At 49.1% G+C, this 13,307-nt stretch overlaps 1 long non-coding RNA gene across 1 annotated transcript; it reads right to left on the bottom strand.

The window, feature by feature from the left end:
* Nucleotides 1–3,116: 3,116 nt before the first annotated feature.
* On the bottom strand, nt 3,117–5,358 carry Gm33061. Its single transcript, XR_374803.3, has 2 exons — nt 5,283–5,358; nt 3,117–3,294 (listed from the first exon to the last, which is right to left on the bottom strand). It is a non-coding gene; the product is annotated as a predicted gene, 33061 (long non-coding RNA).
* Between the last annotated feature and the right edge of the window lie 7,949 nt (nt 5,359–13,307).

Raw genomic sequence — 13,307 nt, 5'->3', positions numbered from 1 at the left:
CCAAAGTCCAGGCTGATTATCGTGGCCATCAAGTAGATCATGATACCCCTGAGGCCCAGAACCAGACTGGGCCACAAGCTTGGTTTCTACTCTGAGGGCCTGTGAGCTGTGAGACTTCCAGAGGTTCTCCTTCTTAACATCTTCACCTGCGACACCATGGCAACCACTATAACCCTGGGAACCCTCAGGTCAGGGCAGATAAATAAGCTACTATCACTCATAGGTGGTTCACGTCCTGCATCTGTAGAAGCTGCAGGGTAAGTCGGAGGCTCTGTGCACAGGGGCTGCATCCTGTCACGGTATTTCCTAGCCAGCCCACTACAAGCTGGAGCAGAGTAGCTGAGGCTGAAGCTGTAGGCACAGATGTCTGGGATCTAGGCAGACCAGCACACACACACACACACACACACACACACACACACACACACATCTAGACACACACAAGCACTTGCACACACAGCAACCTGATATTCCACCATATTTGGGAAGAATGGGAACGGGGTTGCAGGGTGATCATGTGCTCACAGGTCACTCGTGAAGAGACAGCTGCAGGCCTCTGCTGCCTGTCCAGTGCCTTGCCTGACATGTATGTTCTTGGTTCTGGTGGCTTCTTTCCCTCTCAGTAGGCTGGTGTGGTCTTGTTCTCCCTCTTCTTTCCATGGCTGAGGCAAAACCTTTCTCTGCCCCTCCAATAGTATCTGGGTGAGTGAAGAAGACTTCAGCCTTGGACAGGATGAGCACAGGTCACCGTCTTCAAAGCCAGTGTGCCTGCTTGTTTCTCTATGCAGTTAGAATAACAGAGAATCCTTTTATTTTCTCAAGGAGGCATCCCAGGATATGGCTGTCTTAACTGGCTCAGCTCTTACCTTACACCTTGCTATAGAGATTTTAACAAGGAGAGGTGGGTGGGTAGCAATCAGGATAAATGTTTCTGTTAGCTCCAGTGCTCACTGGGATTGATAAATAGCAAGACTGGATTGTGCAGGGCAGTCCATGGGACCATAAGAGATGCAACATAGGATAAGAAGTTGTCTCCTGGGTGAAGTCAGGGCCCAAGGCCAAATGACCCCCAGACCAACTCCCAAGCTTTTCCTATCCCTTAGGACTGAGGAGTATGTGAGCCCCACACAAGGCAGACAGACAGGTAATCCCCAGGCCTGATCATCCACCACTTGGTGCCTGTTAATGAGACCTTTGATAGGATGATGATGATGGTGGTGGTGGTGGTGGTGGTGAAGACTTTACCGATCTCTTGCCGTGTGACTATGTCAAAACTTCTCTATTCTCAGATCCCCAGCTATTGTGGCCTGAGACACATGTGGAAGAGCTCAGGCTCAGCCTCCATCTTCCTAGAAATAGGAGGTGGAGCTAGTAGGCAGCATAGAGACTTTGCGGGGAGGTTGCTGGGTCTTTTCCTCTTTGAGAAACTACCAGAATCCATCCCCTCTGTCCCATCTGGGTTTAGGATGCAATGGACACAGAGAGTATGGTATCCTTCGGAGCCTGGAAAGCCCTGTGTGGCTTAGAGACAGCCTGACTCTTTTTGGTGATGGATCCAGCATATTTGCCCCATGGTCCTTAGGGACACATGTGTCGTGTAAGGGGTGGGGAGAAATCCAGCTGTGTGCATGTTGGCAGTCTCAAGTTATCTCTGTGTTCTTGTTCTTGTCGGTGGCTGAGGTGGAGGTGATGAGGAAGGCCGTATGTGAGGAAGGTCATGGCGTGGTCTTTCTCAGAGCTCAGCAACTTGCAACCCACCCATTTTTCTGCATAAAGTTTTATTAGAACATGGCTGAGTCCCCTTAGGCAATGCCTTATCCATAACTGCTATGGGGAGATAGCGCAGCTGGTAAAGCGCTGTGTCAGCATGGATGCCAGAGCTTGATTCCCAGAACCCACATAAAAAAAGGCAGACATGGTGGTGTGTACTGGTAATCTCAGCACCGGAAGCAAGATAGGCAGATAACCCCCCTCCCCCCAACCCCTGGCTAGCCAGTCTTGCCAAACTGATGAGTTCAAGGTCAGCGAGAGACCTTGTCTCAAAATACAAGAAGAGTGCAGAAGTTGACCTCTGGATTCTACACATAAGTGCATGCACATGTGCCCTCCCCCCTCCCAAAAAAACCCACACAAACACACGCATCAACCAGCAAACATAAGAGCTACAGATGCCCTTACTCAAACCTGCCAATCATCTCTGTGGTGGGATTAGATGAGGGTACTAAGGAGGCAGGGCCATGATGCAGTGGGTGTGGCTTAAGGTGACCAATCATCTCTGATTACTTGTGGCTGAGAGGTTTCCTGGGAGGCACTAAAACCAGGGAGGTCCCAGACCAACTGAGTCCAGCTGGTGGTGGCCCAACTTAGTGAGTCTTTTTAATGTAGCAAAGCAGTGAGACAGCCTGGTGAACTCAGACCTGACCAGAGTTTAACTTCCCGGGAAACTGCTCTACAGCCCAGAAGAGAGGCTTCATGGTTCATGGGGTTTGTTTAAGTGGCCAACCCCTTCCCGGGTTCCCAGGCACCTTTCGGCACCTGTCCCTCCCCATCTTGCCTTTCCTGGAGATTTTGTCACCTCAGGATCTCACACCTCCCCCTTGGAGCCTATTTTAGTAAGCGAATTCCTGGGATGGGACTGTCTTTCTATTTGAACTTTCTCCTTTTAGGGAGAAGTTGTTGGGGGTGGGGCCTGGAGCAGGCTAGGCAAACACCGCCTATGAGTGACACCTTTAGCTGAAGCTTCCTTTTTAGAAGCACAGGCAGTTGTTTGGAGAAAGGGCCATTTTTTTCTGGGTCGGGGTACAACAGGAAAGAGGGCTGCACTCAGGACAGACAGCCTATCCAGAGGCCGGTCCAGGAAGCATGGAAAAAAGAGAGTGTGTCCTCTCATACCCCAGGGAGCCCCCAGGTCCCTGGGCCACCCTCTGTCTCCCAAGACTCCTCCTGAGAATGGTGAAATCTTAGCTTTTGAGCCAGGAATATTGTTTTGAATAAATGAAACGCCCCGAGAGTCCCTATGGCCCCAAAGCTCATTTTGAAGGGATTACAGCAGCTGGCTTGTAAATCCTGTTTCCTATGGTAGGGGGCTTAGAGCAAGGCTCAGGAAAAGACCAGGGTGGGAAGAGAAAGGAGGTCACTTCATTTCCTGGAGAGGAAAGCCAGACTCCCCACTGCAAAGCTTGCGGCTGGTCTCAAGGTGCCCTGGGGACAGGAACGGGCCCTGGGCTGGTGTTTGATGGGTAGGCATGAGGCCCCGTCATCTGTGAGCTCCTGACTGTTCCTCCTCTGTGCCTCCTGTAACACACAGATTTGAAACGGAAGCGAAGTTACTCTTTTTTCCTATCTTCCAAACAGGGGAACCCTCTGTGGCCCTTCCCACGGAGAAAGCCTGAGAGAGGTGGGCAGGAAAATGTCAGGGCTCTGCCCCAAGGAGGTGCGGCCAAGGGAACTTCCAAAACCTTCAATTCTGGGGCTGGAGACATGGCTCATCAGGTAAAGGCTCTTGCATGGCAAGCTGAGTTCAATTCCCAGGACCCACATAGTGGAAGGAGAGAATAAAGTAGAACAAATTTTTCTCTGACCTCCATGTGATCACTGTGCTACGCACATAGGAACATACACATGTGTGTGTGAGCACACACACACATACACACACATACATACACACATATACACACATATACACATACATACACACACATACACACACATATACACACACACACACATACACACATTTATACATACACACACTTACACACATACACATAGACACACATACATACACACATACACACACATACACACACACATATACACACACACATACACACATACACACATTTATACACACACACTTACACACACATACACATAGACACACATACATACACACATAGACACACACATACACACATACACATATACACACACATACATATACACACACACATACACACACATACACACATACACACACTTACACACATACACACATATACACATACACATAGACACACACACATACACATACACACACAGCAGTTTTACAAAGGAAGGCTTATTTTGGGGAAGAGATCTGACACCTGCCAGATATGGGATTGGGAGAGATCAGGAGGGCTAATCTTGTCAAATCAAGTCAAGTTCACTAGATTGAGAAGCAAACAGTCCATGGGATGGACCTGTGTTTCCCATAAGTGGGAAGATGGTTGTTGAATGTAGCCAGCACCACCCCAAACATCACAAAGGCTCATCTGGAGCTGGATGTAATAAAAGAGAGAGGGGAAGAAGCCAGCTAAGCAAGCGTATTCTCCCCTCTCCCTTCCTCCTTCCCTTCCCCCTCCCTCTACCAGGAAGTGATCTATTGTGCTCCATCACAGCCTCCCTGCAGTGAAAGACTCAAACCTGTGAGGCTGAGAGCTAACACGAGCCCTTTTTCCTTTAAGTAGTTCATGTCATCTATTTTGTCTCAGCATTAAGAAAGCTAATGTGACCTGGATATTTTTTTAAAGATTAATTTATTTTATTTATGACCCGGTTTAAGAAAATCTAAGTGGTGGACAATGTAGTCACCTCCACGGAGCCCGAGGAGCAGTTTGGGTTTTGATTGGTTGGCTGCCACAGAGCTACTGGGCAATACTCACTCAGAGGTCGAGATGTGGGAAGAACCTGGAAGGCCCAGTTCTGTGTGACTGGAGTCTCTAGAGTGATTAAGATAGTCCAGGGGATGCTGGCTGTGGGTGGGGAACCAATCACCAGCGGCTGGTCAGGCAACACTGAATGACACCCGGATAAGCATAGAGAACCAGCTTATGCCTGGATTTAAACAGACTTGGAGGAAAATAACTCCAGCCTCCAATTTTGTAGCTATTGTTGTGAAGGACAAAGTCCAAAGAGATATTTATGTTAATAAATTTCAAGTTCACTTTATTGTTTTTAAAGTTTTGTTTTAGGACACACACCCAAACCACCACCACCCCTCCTTAGCGTCTTCATGTTGATTTATTTATTTGCTGTGGGCGCATGCTATATTGTGTATGTGGGAGTCACAGAGTCACTTCCAGGAATGGGATCTTTCCTTTTACCATGTGGGTCCCCATGACCAGATTCAGGGTGTCAGACTTGGCCACCAGCATAACGGCCAGTGGAGCCTTCTTCTGCTCCGGCTAGTTGATCTGAAAGGAATGGTTTACTTCCTGGGTCCTTCCTTGGCTGAATAGGGCAACAACAGCCACTTGGGGGATGGGACTAAAGGTCTGGCTATGAGCTCAGCGTTCACTCACCCCACACAGTTAGTCACCGTGGTAAGTGGAAGAACGGCAAAGGATGGGTGTCCTACGGTGAAGGAAGGCGTGCGTGCGTGCGTGCGGGCGTGCGGGCGGGCGTGCGGGCGGGCGGGCGGGCGGGCGGGCGGGCGGGCGGGCATGGCCCAGGCGAGATGAGTTTTTAATCCAGACCCAAGAGCTTCCCTCCCTCCTCAATGCCTGCTTCCGATCCTTCTCAGCCCTCTGGGTACAGGCCTCCAAAGGAGTTTAGAGTGATTCTAGGGATGTAAAGACACAGAATCTTCTTGGCAAAGCCTCCTCCACATAAAACAGGAAGGTGGGAAACACAAAGAATATACTAATAAAATATAAATAAACCCCGACTCAGTAGCCTGTTGTGGACAGCCAGAACACTACGTGGAGGGCCTAAGAAGTCTCCCACTTAACAAGCACACACTGGGAGCTTTAAAATTTTTGTTTAAATCCAACTCTGGAATCCTCATATCCACACAACACAAATGAACACGGCTTTTGAAGAAACGATCTGGAACTAGGATTGGCAATGGGCTCCACTCTCAGGATATACACACTGGTTATTGATAGTCCAAGAAACACCTGGGTCTTGAGGTGACCTCTCTGGGGATGGGGTTATTATTATTGTTTGGGGAGGCTTCCAGACAAAATCTGGCCCCTACTCTGCCCCTGTCCCTTTCAGGGAGAAGTCACTATGACCTGGATGGGGCTTTTAGAGACCCCAAGCAGTCTCTAAATAATGCCACTGACTGCCCAGGCCTCCTCACCCCTGCTAAAGGGATCACAGAAAAGTACAAGGACCCAAACACAAAGCCCCAGACAACAGAAGCCCAGGCTGAACAATGCCTAAGCCACATCAAGCAGCCCTTTCCTTGCTGGCCCCGCCTGGGCCGTCGGGATGTCTGGGTACCACTCCCAGCTCCGCCCCATGGCCAAGGCCAAAGGACTCCCCGAGGACCTCGGTTTCCCCAACTCTTCCCTCTTTCTGGACCACTCTCCTTGGGTGGTGTGAGCGAGTGGGAGGCCAGGGCAGGCTGTGTGGTGAAATCTCAGCCCTAAGGTGGTTGGAAGCTCTTTATATAAATGCTTTAAATGCCCGCTCGACAACCTGAATGTTGGCTAACTAATCATAATGAGCCAGTTAGCATCTTGTGAACCTTTGATAATTTACAAAGCCCCTGATGGTCACTGCCTGCAAAGCCCAGGAAGTGAATGGTGCCCTTCTATGCCTTTGACAAAACAGGCACAGAGAGAGGAGGGAGGCTTTCCCAAGGTCACACAGTAAGAGTGTGACAATGGTCAGATTTGAGCCCCAGTCTTCTAATTTCATCTGAGAAGTACTATGAAGTACAAGCTGTGGTCCCTGTATTTGAAGTTTTTTTTTTTTAAGTTTCATTGAGAAATAAGGGGTCGTTTTATTTTATCTTTACTGACATTTGTGGAGGAACAGGCAGTGTAAATCAATTGTATAAGAATATTAAGCTGGGCAGTGGTGGCACACGCCTTTAATCCCAGCACTTGAGAGCAGAGGCAGGCAGATTTCTGAGTTCTAGGCCAGCCTGGTCTACCAAGTGAGTTCTAGGACAGCCAGGGATATACAGAGAAACCCTGTCTCGAAAAACAAAAAAACAACAACAAAAGAATATTAAAGATACTGTTTTCATTAAAAATATTCCAAGTTCAAGGATAGGAAATATTCCTGGGAAGGACTGGATAGATAAGAAGGGCTTCTTAGACACAAGGGAAACTTTTGACACACATTTACACTATAGTATAAAATACAATTGGGGGGTCCACCTCTAAATACGGATCAAAAGCAGGGATTTCTTTTCTTTTCTGGTCTTGTCTTGTCTTGTCTTGTCTTGTCTTGTCTTGTCTTGTCTTGTCTTGCCTTGCCTTGCCTTGCCTTGCCTTGCCTTGCCTTGCCTTGCCTTGCCTTGCCTTGCCTTTTCTTTCTTTCTTCCTTCCTTCCTCTTCCTTCCTTTCTTTCTTTCTTTCTTTCTTTCTTTCTTTCTTTCTTTCTTTCTTTCTTTCTTGCTTGCTTGCTTGCTTGCTTGCTTGCTTGCTTGCTTGCTTGCTTGCTTGCCTGCCTGCCTGCCTGCCTGCCTGCCTGCCTGCCTGCCTGCCTTCCTTCCTTCCCTCCTCCTCCTCCTCCCTCCTCCTCCTCCTCCTCCTCCTCCTTCTTCTTCTTCTTCTTTTTTTTGCCAGCGTTTCTCTGTGTAGCCCTGGCTGTCCTGGAACTCAGTCTGCAGACCAGGCTGGCCTCGAACTCAGAAATCTGCCTGCCTCTGCCTCCCAAATGCTGGGATTAAAGGCATGCACCACCACTGCCCAGAGAAAGCAGGGATTTCTTAATTATTCTTGCCAGAGAGTCTTTGAGCTTCTCATAGACACTGGCATAATTGAGACTGGCCCGAGAAAGCATTATGGAAGGAGGCAGGAGTCCCCCAGTGGTCCCCCAGTGAGGGGTGATGAAGCTATGCAATCCCCTTCTAGATGGTGGACCTGCCCATCTAAGGGGGCCGCATCCAGCTTGCAAACAGGGCTGGAGACTCAGGTGGGAGTGAAGGGGGCAGGACGGTAGAGTCTCAGCAAGGCTGCTGTTAGGGCCCATCTGGGAGGCCTGAGCTCTACAGTGAAGGCTGTCAGACAAAGGGAGGGATGGAGAGGTTGGCCCTTTGGTGAGCTGTGTTTCTAATTACATTTCTGATCTCTCAGTGTTTAGGGAATGACAGGAGAGATGGAGAGGAGATGGGCAATTGCTTTGAAAGTGGACCAGGAGTGCAGGGAAAGTGACAGATGACACCCTGTCAGGGACAAGTCCCTCTGCTTTCTATCAGGGAGGCTGCAAATAGGGCGGTGGGCCTGGAACTTCATCCCCTGGTTCCCTGTAGGGGTCCTCTTGATGTTCCCTGCTATCTGAGCTACTCCAGTCCCTGGCCTTCTCACAGTGTCTCTGAGAGGACCTTACCAGCTCTGTGGTTCCCTCTGGGCTCCATCCCGTTCGTAAGCCGACACTGCTTATATATCTCCTCAAGACTCCCTGAATCTCACAGACCCCCCCTCCTTTTCTCCATTTACCTCACACTCCGGCTTCTGACCGTCCAGAACCCCACACTCAGCTCACTGATGTCCTTCACCTGTGTAGTATCCCTCTTCGAGTGGTCCCTTCTCTTGTCCTCCTGCACAGCTGATTCTTCCTACAAAGAGTCAAGTTCAAAACCATCTCTCCCCCAAACCCACTTGGTGGCCATCTCAAGCAGAGCCATGCAGTTACATCCAGCCCGATTTCTTCTCTTCACAGTGTTTGTTTGTTTGTTTGTTTTTGGTTTTTCGAGACAGGGTTTCTCTGTGTAGCCCTGGCTGTCCTGGAACTCTGTATACCAGGCTGGCCTCAAACTCAGAAATCCCCCTGCCTCTGCCTCCCGAGTGCTGGGATTAAAGGCGTGCGCCACCACTGCCCGGCTTCTTCACGTGTTTTGTTTTTTTTCTGAGACAAGAGTTCTCCACAGAACCCAAGCTACTCTTGAGCTTGCAATCCTCTTGTCTCTGTCTCTGGGATCACAGGCACGCACCACCATCATACTTGGCTGCTGCGTGGCATTTGACAGTGAGGAGTGATCTAACTTTTGGAGACATATTATCTACTTTATTAAAAAAACATATGTCCTTGGCTCTAAAAATAACACAACAAAACTTCTATAAAAAACAAGAAGAGTCCTGCCCCCTGCTGATCCTCCACAGCCAAGGCCATTAGTTCTGTATGCTGTTTCTTTTAGCTCATGTCTCCACATGGGATTCTGCATTAGACACTACTGACTTTTCTGTTTGTATGTTACCCATGGTCCTTCTATGGAGAGCTCTACCATGTGTGCACGGTGATGTACACATGAGTGCATACATATGTGTGTGGTATATATTTATCTGTGTGGTGTATGTGCATATGTATGTCATGTATACGCATATGTATATACATATGTGTGCATATGTGTGTGGTATATGTGTATACGTATATATACATATTGAGTGGTTTAGGTACATATGTGTATAAGTGTTGTGTGGTATATGTGTGTGCATACGTGTGTGTGTGTGTGTGTGTGTGTGCACATATGCGCACTCCTGTGTGCCTGTGCAGAGGCCAGAGGAGGACATCTGTCCTGTTGTAGCCCTCTCTGCCTTACCCCTTTGAAACAGGGTCTCTCACTGAACCTGGAGTTAGGCTGGCAGCCCTGGGGTTACAGGCATGTGCAACCATACCTGGCTTTTTACACAGGTGCTGTAGATCTGAACTCGGGAACTCAGGCTTATGAATCGTGTCTATCACCCACAGAGCCATCTTCTCAGCCTAAGAGTTACTTTCCCACATGTGTGTGTGTGCATATGGGGTCTTTGTTTTCTGCCTCACTGTCTGAATGGTTGTCCAATTTTTAAAAACTCAAAATTTGCATTTTATGTGTATGGGTGTTTTCCCTGTATGTATGTCTGTGCTCCACATGTGTGTCTGCTACACATGGAGGCCAGAAGAGTGGATAAGATCCCTTGGAAATGGAGTTACACATGGTTGTGAGCCACCATGTGGGATCTCAGAATCAAACGTGGATCTTTTGGAAGGCTGTCAGTGCTCTTAGCCACCTTTTCAGGCCCCAGGTTGTCTAATTTTTAATGGAATGTAGTTTTCAGTTCTCTAGGACCATGACTGAAAACACTGTTGGAAGGTGAACTAGTCTTCAAAGGTAACAGAGCAGACGGCTTTCTTGTGGGAGCTTCCTGCTTCTCCTAGATGATCTAGCCTTCACTCTGCCTTGTATCCAGTGTCAATTTCTCCCTCATAACTCCTGTTAAGAAGTACTGTTTAGGGCTGGAGAGATGGCTCAGTGGTTAAGAGCACTGACTGCTCTTCTAGAGGTCCCGAGTTCAATTCCCAGCAACCACATGGTGGCTCACAACCATCTGTAATGGGATCCAGTGATCTCTTCTGGTGTGTCTGAAGAGAGTGACAGTGTACCCACATACATGAAATAAATAAACAAATCTTTAAAAAGCTAGAAAAAAGTTCTGTTCTATCATCTACCATTTAAAATTTACTAAGAGATGAACATCTGGAGACCCACCATCTCCTGCTTCAGCTGGTTATTTGTTAATTTGGGGAGCACAGCTCATGTTCTAGAATCTTCCATCTCCCATCTTGTCAGAGCCTAGTCCTGTTTTCTTGGTTCATGCTGATCTCTTATGGTATTTTTGCAAAGGGTCAGACAGTACGTATTGGGGGGTCACTGGCTTTGTTTGTCTCTGGAAACAACCGTTGCAGTAGCAAAGCAGCCATTTTCAAAATATAAACTAAGGGGCACAGTTGTGTTCTAGCAAAACTTTATTGATAAAACAGTTTCTGGGCTTTGTCTGACCCACAGGCTCTGACCTGCACAGTCCTGGTTTTTGTCCTCCTTTTGTAGAGCACACCCGTCAGTGGCTTTGTTGGAAAGGTTGCATGGCAGACAGTCTTAAAAGACTTGTAAAAAAAAAAGTTCTCGGCCCATCTCCACACTGCTGACCTGCAGAGGCTTTACCTGTAGGTTGGAAATACCTTTTCTAGGCTTTCCTGATCCGTTCTCTGGTGTTTTATGGAGATTTGGGCTGCTCTTCAGCAGTTTGACTCAATTCTGATTTTTTCCCACGCTGATCTAATTCAAAATTATTTCAAAGCCTCTTCACCCCGTGTGTTCTGAAATTTCCTGGTGATACCCCACAGATACCCCATGCTGATGAATGAAAGGTCCCAGATCCTCCCAAGCAGCTGGCTTACTTGGTGCTGTGCAGCCAATGCCACAGGAGAGCCCCAGCACCACACATTATCTTAGGACCAGCGTGAGAGTATGAGCAAGACACAGCCCCTGCTTGTCTAATATTGGAAGGGACCTCTTATCCCCGGTGAGAGGTGGCCAGGAGGAAGTCCTCAAGTCTAACTCAAGGCATGGGCTCTCAGTCGGGGCTGAGGACCAGAGCTGGAAATCATTGAGCTCCGCCTTAGAAGCATCCACCAAGAGCTGGATGTTGGACATCCGCATGAGAGTGGCACATCCACCATCCCACAGAGCTGGGACCCAGAACATGTCAGGGAGAGCAATGGTTGGCAGATATGCGGGTCATCTCAGACTGTGATGTCATTTGAATCTGTAATGTTCCGCACAAAGACTGGTGAGTTCAAGGTGAGAGTCCCACTTGGCACTCTCAGGAAGCGGTGGAAATCTGAAGAAGTCTTCTGTCATTGATGGCATCCCACGGAAGGGATGATGGGACCCCCGTCCCTCTCTCACAGCTCCCTGCCATGATGTCAATGGCTTGGCTCCACTGAGTGCCCCCACCACAATCTGTTCGTCATCTCAAAGTAATGGGGGCATTGGACTGAGTCCTTCAAAACCGTGAGCCCCAATCAACCATCTCTCTCCTTAAGTTGATTTCTCTCAGGTGTCTGTTATAGCCATGGAAAGCTGAGTGCACAGGTTTTCATAACAAAATACTACAGGCTGTGTGGGTGGCTTGGGCAAGAGATCATTATTTTCTAGTTCTGGAAGAAACTGGGACACTGAAAACAGAAGTGTTGGCTGAGTAGGTTCCAGTGAAGACCATCTTCTGGCTTGGAGAAGCCTGGCTTCTTTCTGTGTCCTCACATGGTAGAGAAGGAAGCAAGCCCTTTGGCCTCTCTTCATAAGGGCATTAATCTTTCCATCATGGGGCCCTTTCTCATGACCTCATCTACCCCTCATCACCCTCAAGTCCCCATCTCCCCTAGCACCACAGTAGAACTGCAGCAGCACATGCGGATTTGTGTATCTATAGCAGTGCCCGCTGTGGGTGAGGTCACCACAGATTACAGTTTGGAAGGTCAGCCAGGCTGCCTTGAGGCAAATAATGTGACCATGGTGTAGGACAGAGAACATTTAGGGAGAGAAGAGACAGTCAGGGCAAGCACAGCTAGCAATGCCAAGGCAACCCTGGTGGGGGAGATGGTCTGGGGCAAGGAGAGAATGAATCTGAAAAAGAGAGAGCCCCAGGACAGTCACCCCAGGGCCAGCTTCCCTCCAAGATGTCACCCGAGGGGTGTCTATAGCTCAGGGGACCCTGGAAAGATATTGCCAAGCTCCACCCCACCCCTTCTGGCTGAGGGAATGGAAGCAGCACTGGTTTCCACAGAGAGCAGCACTTCTGAGACCAACAGGTCAAAGGGTCATGCCTGGTGCACTAGGCTCTCCAGGGCCCACCAAGTCCACTATTTTGGAGTTTACTCCTGAGAAGCTGAAGAAGATGGGTGGACATGGAGAGGAGACAGCGTCTTCTCAGGGGCCTCCTGACCCTGACCTGGTGGTCTAGGTAGAGGAGACTTTCTATGGGGCATGAGAGGACCCACATCTGAAAGGACAAGCAGCTTTGGAGGTACAGCTTATTCTCCATCGGGGGCTCCTGGCCAGAGTCCCCATGCCCACCCTGGATGAAAGGCCCATGTTGCTGCAATCCTGGCTTCCATGAAGAGATTTCCACAATACAAACCGCTAATGAAGCAGTCCCAGGGAGAGCACCTCCCCCTCCCAGTCTCGGCTTTGAAATGCCATCCAGCAGTGGGGGACTGTGACCCCAAATGGGTTGGAGACCCTTCCCCACCATCCGGTCTAAGAGCAGCTCAGGGTGGGAGCTGCCTGCTTGGGCCACCCCTCCCCAGCCTCCAGCTCTTGGCTTCTGTAGGCAGAGCTTGCTTTCTTGGCGGGGTTCAGCTGTTCCAAGCTCAGATCCACCAAGGGAACAGAACTGGCCTGTTGCTGCCTTGCCAAGTTGCACAAGCATTTACCACACGCAGCTGACTGGAGGGGGCCAGGGCTGTCTCTCCTAAAGGAGCTGGAGGAAAGCTATGTCATTCTGAAGCGTTTGGGTCTGGTGGAGGGTAAAGGTGATACCCTAGAGACCACCTTCTGCATGTGCCTGGCCCACCAACGCTTCGAGGCTGCTGGGATGCTGACGCTG

This window comes from Mus musculus, chromosome 2 (genome assembly GCF_000001635.26).
Source record: "Mus musculus strain C57BL/6J chromosome 2, GRCm38.p6 C57BL/6J".
NCBI lineage: Eukaryota > Metazoa > Chordata > Mammalia > Rodentia > Muridae > Mus > Mus musculus.
The sequence above is the reverse complement of the archived record's forward strand: the minus strand, read 5'-3'. Positions and strand labels throughout refer to the sequence as shown.